This window comes from Lissotriton vulgaris, chromosome 6 (genome assembly GCF_964263255.1).
Source record: "Lissotriton vulgaris chromosome 6, aLisVul1.2, whole genome shotgun sequence".
In the NCBI taxonomy this organism is placed as follows: Eukaryota; Metazoa; Chordata; class Amphibia; order Caudata; family Salamandridae; genus Lissotriton; species Lissotriton vulgaris.
This window is the reverse complement of record NC_141694.1, coordinates 1,312,484,440-1,312,497,534: the sequence shown is the minus strand read 5'-3', so window position 1 is coordinate 1,312,497,534 and position 13,095 is coordinate 1,312,484,440.

The following is a 13,095-nucleotide window of genomic DNA, read 5'->3' as shown; positions in this document are numbered from 1 at the left end:
GGTGGCACGGCGGACCACATCTCCAGCAGCATACTCATATTTTTTCAACACCCATTTGAAAAATGCACAGGTCTCTCTCAATGATGGCCAGCACGACATACACTTTTAGACACACCTCCTGCCACAAGTTCTAGAATTGCGAACTTTAGAGTTGGGGAGCAACGTTTGAATATCGGCATCAGCTCAACATCCTGTGATTCCAGGCAAATCGCTTTGTCTCCCCGTGCCTACCACAAATGAATGTGTTCTTCTGTAATGTAAATTGTGCTCATGCCATGTTGTCGAGTTCGCGCTATATAATATTGCAAGGAAAAATAAAGTAGGGAAACTCGAGTTCACACACTACTGAACGCGCACTCTGAAGTGCATCAGCAGTGCACTGTGAATAGGAGCGTTTCACAGGCCTGTCACAGATAAGAAATACTATCTAAACTAAATCCTACAAAACAATATACTACTGGCCGGCAGCAATTCATTCCCGGACAACGCCGGGACGGGCTGCTAGTTAGATTATATGTGGGTGTGGACTACCCATGATTATAATGCACCCATACGAATACCATAGTAATCTGCGCTCCCTCAGATCCCCCTATGATGGCTAGTGTCATCACAGTCTCCTTACTCCCTGTAGAAAGAACTGACCTAAACAGAAGTCGTAGCCAGTCTTCTACTACAAATGACTGAGTAATCTGTGCTCTATCACATTCATGGGATTTGACACACATCCTTATCTACAAAAAAATGTGGGAAGGGATTTGCACCAAACTTCTGTGACTCCCTGAGGCAGGCGTAACAAAGAGAACTACTTATATTTCTGTTAGTTTTTCCATCTTTGCATGGGTGCTGCATTCTTCAGCATACATACAAAAAGGGAAATATCTTAAAGCATATATTTTGTGCAAGAAGGGACCCTTCCATTACAAAAATTATATATACCACAATGTAGGCGCCCATGCACTATGGTGCAAGCATGTCTGCTTTGGAGCCTGCAGCCTAAAGTATGCCAGCACGATGGGAGAGGGAGAGAGCAGACCTTTAGATATGGCTCTGTTTTTATCTTGAAATAAATGAAATGCACCACAGCAATTTTACTTGCTGTGTTGCATTGTGTGATTTCTTTGTATATTTGACCCCAAAACTGTTATGTCATGCAGTTCATAACTGTGATTTTATCATTGTCACATGAATGGCAATTTGAAAATGCACACCCAATTTAGGTCAACTTTTGGCATGCAAAATATAAGCACTTGTAAGGCATTGTCATATCTTACTCCCAGCAATGTACGTTCTAATCAATATGCTTAGGTCATAATGTTATTTACATTCACTTTCGATTTCAGGCACATTTGTCCAAATTGTCCAAAAGGTGGTGGCCTTTGTATTCAGCAAGGGTCTTCGGTTAGTCTCACAATTGTAGTTGCGCTCTCTTTTTTAGCATATTCAACAAGTATTGGCAAAGTCAATAGTTCTGACTTGCATTTTAGGTTCGGAGTACAACATTAAAAAAGCCTGCTACAATGAAAAAGCAAAACATGATTTCTTTATTTATATGTTTGTGAAATAACAAATGCATGCTTGATGATTCAGAGTACTCTTGAGGTGTACAATACTCCCTCATGCATCACAATGCAAGCACTCGACAGGAATCCTACAGTAAACAGCCAACATCCTGAAGTGAGAGAGAAATCCTACTCTGGGCAGAGCAAAATCCACCAGTGTAAAGTTTGAAGTACTGGTAATAACAGGTCACAAAGACAGGCGTGTAGCCAAGCCAGACATAAAAATGTGCTTGAACATACCAATAGGTCCCTGAGCCAACTCCCCATCGCTGCCCGATCAGCAACCCTTCCTGACTCTGCCTATCGTGCTCTCTCTGCAGTCGCTTGTGTCCCTGCTTTGCCTCTCCCACCTCTACTGTCTTTATTCATCTAGTAGCCTTGTAACTCTGTTGTTCTCCTCTCAATGTGCTTGATGTAGATTTTTTTGCATCATTGTTGTCCTCCTTAATTTAACGTTTTACAGACTCGACTTTGTACCACTGTTGTCATTTTTTGTAGCACTGTTTAGTCGTAATCACTGTTCAATCTACGAATAGCCTGTTGTGACACCATTGCTAATTCTGTTTCTTTGTTTCCCGTTCGGGGTTCCTGCTTTGTTAGAGCTGGCCCGCCTCAACTTTTCCTGCCATTTTCTTGCCGGCCCCTGTCACCCTGCAGCCCTTCTTCTCCAGGACCTAATTAATGGAGACCGCAGCATGACCCCATTGAGAAGGCATGCCAAAGATAAGCCAGTCTGTGCCTGTCCATGCCTGAACCGCATCCAGCACAGGAACCCTAGCACGCCCACAACCTAAAGATGCACTGCTGCCAAACTGCGAGCACTAGACCCTGGATCCTTCAACAACAAATGTTGCCGCACCTCCCCTCAAACCACAGCAGGGCCTTCCACATGCCGGAACTGCTGCAGCACCAGCAACACCAGAGGACCTGCATGCACAAAGAGAAAAAGCAATACCCGGATCCCGACCGCTTCTACACAACTCCACTGCCTTCTGCTCAACACACGATCTCTATGCAAGCACGTCAAAGAGATATCACCATCACCGCCCTCACCAATAACATCATCTACTTCACAGAGACCAGCATCTGCGACCAAAATCACCCCAGCAATGCCTGACAGTGACAGAATTGTACACAGAGACCGCATCAAGAAACACAGGGTTGGAATCACCATAATCCAGAAAGATATCAACCACTGCACCACTGCTATGGAAGACGCCTCCTTAACCATAGAATACCTCAACTTTCAACTCCAACAGTAAAACCACCTTCAGAGGCACTCTCATCTACAGAGCACATGGGCCATGCCCCATCTTCTTTGATGCCATTCCCAAATTCATCACTCCACTCGCTATTCAGCCTGAGCACTACACATTTTTCTGTGACCTCAGTTTTCACAACAACGACCCCAATGATACCAACACCACCAACCTCCTCGAAAACATGGGTAACATTGGCCTCACCCAGATTGTCACCAACCCCACCCACATCAGAGAACACACACTCACCCACCTGCAAGACCAGAGACAGCTGACCTGGACTGACTATACCATCACACATTTCACCATCACAAGACCCCCAAGCACTGCAAACAACCTGCCCAGCACCACCCACCATAACTGGAGCAAAGTATTTGGGAGCCAGTGGTCTGACGTCCTCAACTCCGCCCACCCAGTACCACAACTGACCTTGAATATGCTGTCATACATCTTGTAATGGATCACCAACTGCACCAACAGAACCACCCCTGTACAACCCACCAAATCCAAGTTCTCTTCCAAATAGGCCAGTTGGTACACCACAGAAATGAGAACCACCAAACAAAACTGCAAGCAACTTGAAAGAAATGGCTTACGATATTAGAGCCCATATGCCGTGCCTCCTTCAAGACGTCCCTCAACCTACACCACCAACTCCTGTTAGAGACAAAAAGTATTGCCCTCGCCGACTGCATTGAAACCAATTCAATCCACAGCAAAGAACTCTTCAACATTGTCAAAGAGGTCTCCAAACCCTCAGACTCCGAAATATCATTGCCCCTTCCCAAGTACTCTGCAACACCCTGGTGGAATTCTTCCACAACAAGATCTCCACCATCATCAAAAACTTTGCACCTCATCCCACTACTGCCGACAGCCTCAGCCTCCTGGTCCAACAGACACGAACTCCGACCTCTTGCTCAACACCTGGAATCAGTTCACCACTGCCAACACCGCTGACACCATGATAACTGTACACTCAGGAGCTCCTATCTACAGCCTTGAAAGCAAGATAATCATCAACAAACTCGCCACCATCCTCAATGCACTCATCACCATGGACACGTTCCCCGAAGAATGGAGACACACATAAGTCAAACCCCTGCTCAAAAAAGCTTCAGCCAACTCCAGCGAACTCAAGAACTATTGTACCATCTTCCTGCTCTCTTTCCTCAGCAAAGTTTTCTTATATGGCCATCAACCACCAATTCACATAGCACCTGGAAAGAAACAGCCTGCTGCACACCTCACAATCCCAATTCCACTCCAACCACAGCACAGAAACCGCCCAGATCGCTACGATCGCTTCGATACAGTATCCCATCACAGTGTCATCAAGAGACTTCACCAGATCGGAATCCAAGGAGGCACCCTCAATTGAATCACCTTCTTCCTCACTGGCAAAACCCAGAGAATCCGCCTACATTCTTTTACCTGGGAATCTAAGAGCATCATCTTTGGTGTCCCTCAAGACGCATCTCTCAGTCCTACTGTATTCAACACCTACATGACCACTTTAGCCAGCATTGTCTGAACACATGGACTAAACATTATTTCCCACGCAGACAACATCCAGCTCATCCTCTATCTCTCAGAAGACACCAGGACCAAATTCCATAGGTGCATGACCAGCATTGCTGATTGGATGGAAGACAACTGCCTTAAACATAAAATGGACGAGACAAAGTTATGAACTTCGGGAACAACACCTCCCCATGGAGCAACTCCTGATGGCCCTCAGACCTAGGACTTTCACCCACAACAACGGACCACGCAAACTCACCATGAGAAGCCAGATAAATGCTGTTGCCTCTGCCTGCTTCTCCAGCATTTGCATGCTCCGTAACATCCTCAAATGGCTCTCCATGAACACCAGATGAACCGTCACTCAAGCCCTCGTCAACAGCCGGCTGAACTATAGGAGCGCACCCTACATAGGAATCACCTCTCACCTCTTGAAAAGACCACAGACCATACAGAATGCAGTGGCCAGACTCACCCTCGCCCTCCCAAGCAGACCTACATCATCCCTCAACTCAAAATGCTGCACTGGCTCCCCATCCAGAAAAGATGTAAATTCAAGATATTTATCCCCCCCACAAGACCCTACAAAACCTGGGACCAGCATACATCAATTCCTGCTTGAACTTCTACCAATCCTCCAGGCACCTGTGCTCCACCTCCCTCTCCCAAGCTTGCACCCCCCCAGGTTTGACGCAGCAACAGTGGAGGACACTCCTTCTCCTACCTATCTGCTGAAGCTACCCACATCCCAATAACTGGTCAAATTGCTAGTTAAACTTTGATGCCTCTACATTGCTATTTGAGGGCTTTCCTGTCATGAGTGATAGGCCCAGCCACATACTGGGGTATTGTTTGCATTGGAAGAAGTGTGGAAATACAAAACAGAAGAACGTTTGTTAATATCAGATTAATTTCTCTTAATTGTTGTCTTTAAAAGTGAGCCAGTGTGCTAGGAAAAACACATTTTGCTAAATGCTCCATGAATCACATGATAGTATGGGTAACCCCACACACCAAATTGTACAAATAACCTCTATTCCTGAACTCAGTATCTTCAGCCATTTAAAAAAATGAGTATGTTTCATTCATACCAAATTTTAATTCATTGCCTTATACCATATAAAGTGCTGCATAGTCGGTACACAGTGGAATATTATTATAAACTGTACCACAGTTGTTAGCCGGGGGTATCTCATGTTTTTGGAAAAGAAGCACCATGGGGCCGATTCACAGAACTAATCTGATAAAAATTCTAAACTTACTACTTTTGGTATTCACAGAATTCATTTAGTAGTAGTAAAGTTAGGACTCCTAACTTTACTACTACTAAATGCCTTTTGTGAATACCGAAAGTTGTAAAGTTAGGATTTTGTCTCAGTTTAGTAGTAGTACAGTTAGGAGTCCTAACTTTACTACCACTAAATGCCTTCTGTGAATACCAAAAGTAGTAAGTTTAGGATTTTATCTCAGATTAGTTCTGTGAATCGCCCCCATAATGTCACTGCAACAATAAGAGTATGAAGGACGTAATAGTATATTACTTTTGTATAATTCTGCCACTGGGCCAAAACATTACAGATTTTCTTTCCGAATTTTGGACATTATGTTTGATCTTGCCACTTAGTTTCCTATGGAAAACCATAAACACTCTTCACAAATGATCCCTTGCTGAATTTGAACTTTTGTCTACTTTTCAAAATGTAGAGCTTTCCAGGTTTACCCCTGAATTTCATACCTGTCTCTAACACAACCGCAAGTAAGAAGAAATCACACAAAAACTGAAAATATGTTCACTACCACTTGGAAAAATCCCAAAACTGTGGTAAATATTGATTTTCTTTCAACTCTGTCTGTTTCTGAAACCTGGGAAAATAGTGATCTTAGCACAGCAAGCCTTTTGTTAAAGCCATATTTAGCAGCTAAAGGGCTAAAGAAAGGCAGTGAAAAACAAAGGTACATGGAAACATGGAGTGTGTGTGTGTGTGTGTGTGTGTGAGTAGATGTGTGTGCATGTGTGTATGTGTGCACACATGCATGTGCGTAGGAAAGAGTGCACAAGAGTGATAGAAACAAGACATCAATTTCTTAGACAAAATGAGGCTCTGAGGCTCATCAAAATGTATACAAAAATATTGTGTTGAGGACATGGATGGATGGATGGGTGGGTTGTTGGATAGAATGATGAATTTTGAACAAAAATGAGGACTGAATTCTCTTCTTGTTCCATTTAACTTCAGCATTATGAATATGTTTCCTCCAATGCATTATGGGGCTTATTTACAAGCCGCTTGCCCCGCAGGTGCGTCACTTTTAATATAGGAAAAAGTGACGTACCGGCGGGGCAGGGGACTTGTAAATAGGCCCCTAGCGGGCTCATTTACAAGCCCCTATTGTCACAACAACATCACTTTTTACGATGTTCCTGTAGCGATAGGGACTTCACCTTATTTACTATGCAGCATTAAGCCACTTACCGTGGCTTAGAGCTGCCTTGTAAATAAGGTCCCCTTTCACGCTATGCTTAATGTGAAAGGGGAGGACAATAAGGGTTGCTGCGGCCGTTCCACTGCAATACCCATTGATTCTGATATTGCCACCTATTTACAAGGGAAGCGTAAATAGGAGTTAGCACCAGAAATGTGACCAGGAGAAACCTGGTCTTACCCTGGCGCAAAGAGGAGGAATGTTTCATTTCTCCGCTTTTTTGCTGTTTACATGTGTGCTGCGTGTGAAACTTTTCAGACACTCACCCCGAGTCACAGATCTGGGTTGAATCCATCATCATTCTTTAGCTCACTTCGCCAACCCAGTTCAGTCACAGCTATATGCAAATCATTCTTGACCCTGTATCTCATGGGAACAGTACAGCCCGAATTGCCAAGCCATGTCTACTCTGGACCAGAAGCAAGCATCCTGGGACCAGTTTTGGGCTAACAGCCCTCATCAGCCGTGCTAGCTTGAATCCACGTTTAGCCGATGGGTATCAGACTCTAATACTTGCTTCCTCAACCAATATTCAAGATAGCCGGCTAGTTTCAGATATGGATCAAGACTGGATAAGTTTGACAAACAAACAAGAAGCGGTTAGGCCTCATGGATTATTGGATGTTGTACCAGTACTTGTGTTTAGCGATAGTGTGGTTGCTGTTTAGGTCAACCAGCCGTTGCACCCTAATGGAATAGATTCCATTAATTATAATTGCCACGCTGAGAATATGGGAGATGGAAGTTTAGAACTAAGGAATGAGACAGAAATAGCAACCAACCAGCAAATAAGGAACAAAGGGCAATCAGAAATACGATTCACATCCTGGAATATAGCAGGACGGACAAGAAAACAAGTGGATGTAGAGTGGCAGGAGTACATCGGGCTAAGTGAAACAATACTATTGCAAGAAACTTGGGCTTTGGAAATTCCTCATAAAGTAGGTTTCAAAACATATAGCGTTAATGCTATTCCTTTAGTCAGAGGGAGGCCATCGGGAGGTCTTGTTATATGGATAAAAATCACCTTCTGTATTGATATAATTCAGTTGGATTTTCCTTCACAGGATATAGTTGGTGTGAAGATCCAAACGCAAGACAAAACTGATATATATATATCGTAAACATTTATAACAGACCGAGCAAAGGTAGTAATGAATCACCTGTAATAGAACAATGAGACCAATATCTATGTTCAATTGACCCAAGGGAAAGGGTTATTGTGGGGGGAGATTTTAACCGTAAATTTGAGCCTGTTGTTGGCTTTGAAAATATTTTTAAAGAAGAAGACATGGCAAAGAAGATTCCCCCATTGGAAAGTAGCCTGGTAGTGCCCTGTTCAGTTGCCATTGCACAATTAATGAGATTAGTGTCAGGACATGGACTCCGAGGCTGCAATGGCCGACTGCCTTCTGATAGCCCGAACACAGCTACAATTAGCAGGAATAACTAAAAGAGCTGTATTGATTATATATTGGTATCTATTAACCTTTGGCCAATTTTACATGATCTGGTTGTTGAGGATAGATCCGACAGTGATCATTACCCCCTATGCTTGACACTTACATCCCATTTGTTTCAGCCAAACACTTTGAACAATGGAGATATTAACTCTAGTGTCACAGACAGGGCCAGACTGGCCATTGCGGGCACCGGGCAATCCCCCGATGCGCTGCAAGGATGGGGGTCGGTTTTGGGCCCATGGGGGCCGTTTTTGTTGCAGGGCCGTTTATGCAGCATAGCTGCAAAATCGGCCCTGCAACAAAATCGGCCGAAAACCGGCCCCGGCAAAGAGCTCAGTCACACCCTTACCTCGCCCTGGGAGGCCGGCCGAGCACTTTGCCGGGCCGGTCTTGATTCCCAGTCCGGCCCTGGTCACAGAACCATTATTGAGAAATAATTGCAGAGCCTTAAAGTGGCCTTCTATAGGGGGAAATGACGAAGCTATGAAGCAGATATATGATACTTTTGCAGATATTATTGCACCGTACGTTGTTCTACCTGTCGCAGAGTTCCCAATTATGAATATTCATCACGCATTAGTAGACGCTTTAACACCTATCCTAAGTAAGATTCCTAAGGACTGTAAAAGAGGGAAGACTAATATAACTAATTTTGAAAATCCCTGGTATAATAAAGAATGCCATGATGCAAAAAAGGAACTTATCTTGGCAACAAAAGCAAAAAATATAATGGCCTTAAGAGAGAAAAGGAATAGGTATAAGAAATTGTTAGCGCAAACTAAGAAAAAATGGGAAGACAGAATATGGACAGAATTGATCTGTGCAGTCAAAGCGAAGGACCACTCTAGCTTTTGGTGATTGATATCCAAAGGAAATATGGCAGGGAGATGTAGTAAAGACCTTTTTCTACATGCGAAAACATGGGTCAGACATTTCTCCTGCCTATACTCAATATCTATGAGTGACACATAATTTGAAATGCAAGATTATGGCACAATCCTAATCACAGCCTCTCTACAGTTTAGTTTGGAAGACACTCTGCCAGCTATGGATGCAGTAAAACCTGGAAAGGCTTTTGGTCCAGATAAAATACCAGGAGATTTACTGAGGCACGATAAAGAGATCTGGAGCCCCTATATTAACTTTTTATGTAATTCAGTCGCTGCAGGTGCAGCTATACCGGAATCATGGAAAGGGGCTGACATTACAACAGTTTTTTAAAATAGGTAACCGCCAAGACCCCTCAAATTATCGCCCAATTAGTTTAATAGTCGTTTTACAAAAAATATATGACCGACAAATTTTAACAAAATTAAATGTTTGGATTGAGGAGAACAGTATTTTATCAATTTATCAAGCTGATTTTAGAGTTAAAACAAGCACAGTTGATCAGGTTTTTAGATTCCTCTGCATGAGTTGGAAATACACCGTGCTTAAGAAGGGTCACCTGTACATCGCCTCTGTTGACCTGAAGGCTGCCTTTGATTCGATCCCTAGAAATCTCCTCTGGAAATCCCTAAAAACCCAAGGCGTACCAGGGGAAATACTCATGTAAATCATAAGATTACAAGAGGATAATTTTGTAAGGGTCAGATGGGGTCCGAATGGTGAGCTTACTGAGCAAATCAAAGTAAACAGGGGTGTAAGGCAGGGATGTTTACTGGCACCCACCTTGTTATCAGTGTATGTAAATGACATTCTGGAATATTTATTGGGCTGCAAACATGATTATTCCAAGTTAGGTGGGATGCCAGTGCCCACCCTTCTATTTGCACACAACACCAATCTAATATCCCAAACTCCCAAAGGTTTACAGAGTTTAATAGATACCTTTGATGCATATTGTGAGACTAAGGGCCTGGAAATAAATTCTAGTAAAACTAAATATATGGCAGTTAACCCGCACAAGTCTTTTAAAAAGAACTTAACTGTCAAGGGGCAGGAGATAGAATATGTGCATAATTTTAACTATCTAGGTATAACCCTGGATACTAAAATGTCATGGAAAATGCAATTGGAGAAAAGCAAGAGCATTTTACCTCAAAATTCTTTACCCATAGTAAAGAAACATGAGAGTAGCAAGTCTAAAGCGGTTTCCCCATCCCTCGAAGTATATAAGTATAAGGCGCAGTCAGCTTCTCTATACGGTGCAGAGCTATGGGGACACTCAAGTAATAATACTTTTATGGTGGGAGAAAATAAGTTCTTTAGGAATATTTTGCACCTTCTAATGCGTACACGGCTAATACCCACTGTAATGGATCTTAATGTATGCCGTATGGATCACCAGACAATTTTAAGACCATTATTGTTCTGGGTGTGATTGTGGTCCACAGAGGAGCTAGTGCACTATAATGAAGGGCTTACCCACGGAGCAGGTCTGCCACGGCTTAAGCATGTTAGTTCCTGGTTTATTAAACCAGGGTTAAAGCATTTCTGGGATGAGCCTACACAATTGACTATGGGTTCCAAGACAATACTAAAACCAACTTTCTGGGCCTATATTGAAAACAGTGTGCTACATCGTTCAACCACGGGTACATTAACAACACAGTTCCTCCTAATTAAACAAGTCTGGAGGTTTCTAGTCCTTTATGGACGAGGTGCAGCCCCAACTAGCAAAATCATTGTATCTGAAGTTTCGATATGGAATACTGCAAATAAACTCAAACATATTGAAATGGGAGGAGCATAGGGCGGATGATAGTCCTGGATGGTTGTGGCGCTATACCAAATATCGGCAATGTCCGTGTTATTGAGCTAGTTATCTAAATTGTTGGGTGCCTAGGTATGGGTCATCATCCTTTCCCAAGATTGATCCGTAGATCCAAATGTAAATGAGAACCTATCACACCAACTCAGAATATTCCACAAGAAATTTCAAAGAAAATCAGATCAGAATAGAATAAACATATAGTTCATTTAATCCACAAGCCTTTCTCCAAGTCCAGCCAACACGTGTTTCGTCGAATGGGCAGGTACCCACGACTTAATCAGGGCTGGGAAAAAAACAATACAAACACATATTGTAGTCCCGCCGTACATCGGGCAATATAAATATAAATTGATAAGTGATTGACAATTATTGTCATGCAAGTGGGCATGTACTTACTATGTGCTAAATTTACACATTGTTGTTGTTTATATATTATTATATATATCACCAAGTAAATATCAACGGGTATTCCAGGAAGGAAAAAAAATGAGAGAGAGTATTCCCAATGAGAGGAAGAAAGGTATACCTCCCCAGGAGGCAAGAGAAACGCCCCACAGCTCGTGTAGCCCAAACAATGTGCCGGTAGCATCAGAATCCAACATCATAACGGCTTATTGCCCCAACAATTCTATTTAATCCAAGAGCCCATGTGAAAGTCATCTTCTTATTATTTGTGCAGCCCTCAAATGGTGAGATTATCATTTACATAGTGTCGAGGGGTAGTCAAGACTGAGCAAAGTTGCTCAGGCTTACCTGATGTTCACTTTCAGAAAGATTATATGTCTGTAAATATAGTAATAAATCTTATAGTCGCTCTGAAAATATTATGATCAGCGATGTAACATAAATAGATCGGCCCAGAAACGTACCTTCTGGCTGGTTATAATTCCGACCCAGCCTCACACGGCGGGTTAATAGTAAATATTGGGGAACTTGAATGTTTTTTCTTGGTTGAGTTGTTGGAAAATATGTATAAATGTACATTATCCCAACTATTATTTGTAATGTGGACACAGTTAATACACTGTCTAAACGATAAAGTTATTGGCTGTATGGTCAATCGTGATCATGGTATTATCTAAATTGTTAGTACCGTTTCCGAAATGGGGACATTATTATTTCTATATTAAATCTCCAAGTCGCTTACCTTTATATCGGCTTTTGGAGTTCTAGTTCAGTTTGTGGCCAGGTGTCATTGGTCGGGATCTCTTCATGAGAACAGTTGGTAATTATTTATACACGTAGGTAGTTGATGCGAGATATCATTTCCCCTGCTGTGTGTGAGACACGAGGAGGGGAGAGGAGAGACAATACGGATGTCCATTAGTGTTCCGTATTTGCAGATATAAGTAGATCTGGCTATATCTTATGAAAAAACATTGCCCTGTGTCCATACCTTCTATTTGCGAAGTCCCGAGAAAACTTTCTGCTGCGCGTGCAGCCGGTCTCTCCGTATTTTGGAAGCACCGCGTCTCATGACCCGGAGGTCTATTTAAATGAATAGACCTTCCTGCCAAAAGACTAGAAAAACTATGCGCATACGTGGCGGTGTGTAAGTCCGCCATATTGAGTAGGTTATTGGTATGTTATTAGATAGAAATATCCAATTGTATTAGATTAGCGAATTATCGTTCTGATGCCTATAGATTACTCAAATAAAAGGGAGTGGAAAAGAAATGATAAGGTGAATCCGTATTGGAGTTCGATCAACTATCGTCACCGGCATTGTCAGGCTCCGAGAAGCGGGGCGATAAAAAAGAACAAGTACTTAGAGGATTTATCCGTGTAAAGATTATAATATACATTGTATCTAGTAGATCATTTTGAGAACTGGTTATCAGTCCATAACCATGACATACTTATTTCTAAGTTCATTCATTGGTGATGCTGTTTTTCTAGGGTACATCGTTATACAGTTGTGAGTGTGAGTTTTATATCATGCAACAATCATATATATAAACCATACAGAAAGGCATAATGCGGTGATGTGCGATACAAATATGTTAGTCCCCCAAAAAGTAATGTAATTCTTGGTCTGAGTTCATCCCATACTCCACTGCCCGCATTGTAAGGATCCATGATGCTTCTCT